Genomic DNA, 5619 nt, shown 5'->3' on the forward strand with positions numbered 1-5619 from the left:
AACTCTGGTTTTCTTAAGCTAAACTTTAGGCATATAATAATTAATTATTTTATTAATTATTATGATGCAACCTAGGTTAGACCTTTTTAGAGTTTTTATCTCCTTTATAAGTATGATCTCTTATTATAAATATTATTTTGAGAACCAATTCACTTTTGATAAAAGAAATTTCTCTTTTTACTCATCAAGAATGTCTCATCTGTGGATTTGGGAATTCCAGCCTCCATAGCTTTTTTCTTCTCTCTTTTTGTGATAGGTGTTTTCATGTAGGTGATTCTCGGGAGCTATGGGGTTGACCTTTTATAAACTTCAACATCATATCAGAGCTCCAGATCTTCATGCCCCTGTTCTATTTGTGAGAGATTTGGCATCAATTTTTAGATATGAGCTTTCAACATAATTTTTATTGGATTTGGGGGCTCATTGATTTTCAAGGAACTTTGAGAAAAAATAGACATCACCGTTGAACTTAGAATGCTCGAAAATCCCCATTTCCATATAAAATACATCTGTTTTGGATGTTGTTGAAATTTGAGGCAAAGTTTTTTGTATGCAGGTCATTTTGACTTGGGCATGCAAACCAAGGTGAGGCCCTTTGATGTTGTCAATGTCATATTGATAGCCAAAAACTCTCCTAATCCTAATTTCTATGCCCCACATTTTCTATGGGTCTTTTTGAGTTTGATTGGCCACGTGGACTCCTTATCTTAGGGTTGGCACACATCTATTGAAAGAGAGATTTCAACTCAGTGGCATGTTTTGCATTGAGGATTTCATCCCTTTTCTTGATCAGTTTGATCTTAAAGGATTTTATTGTGGCATGAAATGAAATCATGTTGTTTTTGATGATTTTTTTGTGAAAGTAATTGAGGATCATGTTACTCATAGGGAGAGTATTGATTGTGATGCTAATGATGATCATGTGAAAGACTTGGGCGACATGCTACTTGACTTGGCCTTGTCACTAATCTTAGACTTCCTGCACTTATCTGCTCACCGTCCTCAAGTAGTGGATAGATTTGGAGATTTCATGAAGGATTCTGCATGGAAGGGTCAGATATCTATTATAGCAACATTATGGATGATAAGCATGTTTCCCATGAGGAGTGAAAGTCATGTCATATGGCCAAGTGGAAAAGGATGGAGATCTGGTGGTTTTTCCATATATAATTCTTTGTGCCATGTTTCTAAAATTTGGGCCCTCCCATTACGAGCTACACAGTGCCATGATTTTTTTTGCAAAGTTCCTTCACCCTCCTCTATGTGTTGGTTTTCTTCCAACTACACTCTTTGGTTCAGTCAACATTGAGCCCACTGTCTACATCAACTAGCACTCTAGCTTCTCCCACCATTTACATTTTACCTTGTTGGGTGTTTCTCATGGCAGCTTTCTTGGAGATCTATACCTTATTTTTGGGCATGTCCTCCCTTTCCATCTGGTGGTAACAAGCTTGTCATGAAGCATATGCTAAATTTGTGGAGGCACCTTTATTTTTGGTGCCAATGAAGGAAGTTGGTAGGCATTCTGATAGGTCCCTTGACCCTTAGCCTCTTATATCCTTGGCACCATGCACAAGGTCAGCAAAAACTTTCTCAAGGTTTTTATCATTCTTAGAGGAGAGAGTGATCCTAATTTGATGTAGCTACTCCTGAGATTCTTCAAGACCAGCCTTCATGGGTTTCATCATATCCATAGCCATGTTTCTCCATGTGGTTCACCCCACTAGGATTTCTTAAAGGTTATAATAATTTCTAGCAACTTTCATGTTTGTTGTCAAATTTTTGGTGATGCCTTGACCTTGCAATTTTCTTGGATTTTTGGTCTCATGTGTCTATTCTGTGTCTTGATTTTTAGCATTTTTCTTGTCATATATGGGATAGTCCCTAAGTAGATTTGATGGAGGATGTGCAATTGGCTAGGTAGTTAAGAGTATGAGACACTTTTTTTTGGGGGAGACTTTAACATCACTCAAAAGTTCCTATGCATGGTGACTTAAAAAATTATAATGGATGACTCCAATTATTGTATGGTGGTAGTGTTTCATTTTTTTTGTTGGCAAATCACATGACATTTTTCCATTATTCATGGGAGTTTTGGTGGATTTTGCCAATCATGTGGCAGGCATGTTTGGAGCCTCTATGACAACACATGATTGGACTCATGTTTTTTGAAGCTCAGGAAGACATGACTCCAATTTGGATGATTTTTTAAAATATCCAAATCTTTTCTCAAACTCATGTTTGACCTATGATGCTCACTCATGCCATGTCACATAGGCCCCACACTTATCTATGCAACATTGATTGGCTCAGATCTGGAACCCATCTTTTGTGACCTTGTTGGTGGTCTATAGTGGTTTTTTCAATATGATTATGCTTTTCTCCACATATTGATTTATGGCCCTTTGAGAAGATTTTTTTTTTTTCTATTATTATGCTTTTTCATTGGCCACCAGTTTTTAATCTGGCACTAGTCCTTTGTTTTTGGGGAAACTATTTTTTTGACAAACTTGGTGTTTTATTCTCAGACATCAGGGGTCATTTTTTATGCTTTTTTTGCCTTGACAGTCATTTTTCCATCAAATTTGGGCTTGTCACTTGCTGATGTCAATGTCACATCAGCATTACATTAGTGTTCATGACACCTCCTTAGGCTCTATTTGAACCTACCTTCGCTTGTTTTCTCATATCTTGGGCAAATAGACTTCATTTTTTGTAAATAAGATATCACCAAAAATTTGGTTTCGAGCCCATCATAGTGGTACACATTATTTTCTATTTTTCTATTTTTTAATGGCTTTTTTCTGTCAAAGTCATGAGTTCCTTCTTTCAATTTTGCTATTTTTTTATGGCTTTTTTCTATCAAAGTCAGGAGTTCCTTTTGTAATCCTAGAAAAATATCTTGAGCATTTGATCTTCAATTTGGAAATTCTTTATATTGTTGGAAATGTCTTTCCAAGATCTTTTTAGTGATACTAGTTGTTTTCCCAAATTCTGCTTCAGGCACATTTTATTCAATTTTTTTGCATTTTTGAATTTTGGTGGATATCTTGGTTGTTTTAGGTCCAAGGATCGATTTCGTTGCTTCAGATGATTTTTCATGACTTGTATTATCTATTGTATTATTCTTATGTCTCTTCTGGTCTATTTAGACATCATTTATATCCATTCTTGCAAACACATTGAGATAAGGTGTCACATTGCATTTGTATTTTCATATTAGTTGTTTTGTCTTGTTTTTCATTCTAATTCAAGCAGTGTCATCTAAGGACACTCATAGAGATTATTGTATTCTTGGGATTCACCATTTCTTATGCCTTATTGTACATGTACTACTCTGATAAAGTGCCATGGGGGATTGATGTTTTGCCTTTTTTTACCATCTTCCGTTGTCTAGTGAGTGTCCCTTTTGTGATATTAGCCTCATGATGTGTCTGAGATTGATCACCTCAGTACACACATATGTACTATTTTGTGGATCTTGATCATGGTTCCTTCATATACAATTCTTTTGGCCCACTTTTCTTGTTTTTTGTTAGCTCACCCTTGTCTGCATTGGGGGGGTTTCTTCTATTGTTTCTCATGCTTCCTTGGTTTGATTTATTAGCTTATCAGGCTTTGATGTTTCATGTCATCTATATCTTTGAGTTTATTTTTTTTCCTCTGTGTGCCTCCTAATTCGATGTAGATTACAGGTCTTCTCTACTTGGTCAAGTTTTATTTTAGTGGAGGTTGTTTAGATCAGTATTTACTTTTGATAGAGCTTTGTAGCTTTGACATGCTTTAGTAGTGTTCTTCATGATCATCATTTGTTCCTATCTTCTGAGACATTCCCTAGTTTGGAGGATTCTTTAGTCCTTCACTAGTCTTTCAAGCATTATTTCCATCTCCTTTTGGAGTATGGTTTTCCCCATGTGATTTTCTCTATTTATCCTCTTTTCAGAGATTTGGTTGTGCTTGGGTACCTTATCAGGCCTTGTTTTTTGAGACCCAAATCTACTTTTTGTAGTAGTTTCTAGGTTTTTAGCTACTACCTAAGTTTATCTTAAGGGGGAGTGTTAGAGTAATTAGATATTTCCTAATTAACTCTAGTTTTCTTAAGTTGAACTTTAGGTATATAATAATTAATTCTTTTATTAATTATTATGATGCAACCTAGGTTAGACTTTTTAGGGTTTCGATCTCCTTTATAAGGACAATCTCTCATTGTAAACATTATTTTGAGAACCAATTCACTTTTGATAATATCAATTTATCTTTTTTCTCATCAAGAATGTCTCATCTATGGATCTAGGAATTCCAAACTCCATAGCTTTTTGTTTCTCTCAATCTACGATAGGTGTTTTCATGCAAGTGATTCTTGGGATTGTGGGGTTGACCTTTCATTAACTTCAACAATAAGATGCTTACAACTCGAACCCTCACACCATATTACAAGTAATGGATATAGGATCATTAAAATAGTCAATTATGATACATGTCAATTGAGAAATAATCAATTCTACAACTACCTATTTTCTATTTAGCCAATTTAAAATTAATCAATAAAATAATGAAAAAATACTAATAAGTGTCTATTAACTCAACAGTATCATAATTGATATTTTTTCCTCATTATGAATAATGAAGTGGTGAACAAATGGTCCAAAATCTATTAAAATATAATCACTAAACCCATATGAGGAATATTTTGGATATTAATTGACCTTAGCTAATAATCTATCATAATCATTGAATTATATAAAAGAGCCAAAATTTATAATAGATAAGCATCAAAATAGATGACTGAAATAGATAGTTGGATTATATACAAGTAAAACTTATATAAAATAAGCATCAAATAAACTAAGGAAAATAAGATTTAGAGGACATGATAAAATCTTTCTAATGAATGAAGGAAAGGGCAAGTGAGAATCATGATAGGAGGAGCGAGCAAAGAATTTTGAATCTTGCATAGGAGGAAGGAAGAAATGTTGATGATGACAATGATGATCCAAGAAAACAAAGGTAGTTTGTGGTTGCTTGGCTTTGTTCTCTATTTGGTAACAGTTTTTGAAAAATTTGGATGGGGTTTTCTTGCCCCTTGGTCTCTATTTTTTGATGGCTCTCCTAGTTCTGGGAATTTCCCCCTCCCTTGAATGGCATTTTTTGTATCTTTGGTTGTGTGCTCTTTAATGAAATACATTTTTTCGTGTATCTATGGGGTTTTTTCCCCAAATCTATGGTCATTCATACTAGTTACAAGGATGGAGGTGAAGTTTTTCTTGCCTTTGTGTTGGCTGAAGGATTTCTCTCTCAGATGCTTGCAAATCATAGGCCAATCTTTCTCTTGGATCAATTTGTGGAGGACCATTCTATGGTCTTGTTTTCTAGTGACATTAGTATGGGTTGGAGGCATCACTCTACTTTTATGGAGTGAAAGAGAGAAGAAGTGACATTGGGGTTTCTATGAGCACTGGTGAGTGTTGTGGTTCCACAATGTACACCCCATTTCTAGAATAAATAGGGACCCCCTAGTATTTTTTTAAAGCTTTCTAGATCCCTACTCTTGCATTTGAGTCTTTTTTAGGGTTCTATCTAGTGTTTAATCTAGTTTGGCCCTTTGCCCAAAAGACCCAT

The sequence above is a fragment of the Cupressus sempervirens genome, chromosome 6 (genome assembly GCF_028749045.1).
Source record: "Cupressus sempervirens isolate cs-2001-9-10 chromosome 6, ASM2874904v1, whole genome shotgun sequence".
NCBI lineage: Eukaryota > Viridiplantae > Streptophyta > Pinopsida > Cupressales > Cupressaceae > Cupressus > Cupressus sempervirens.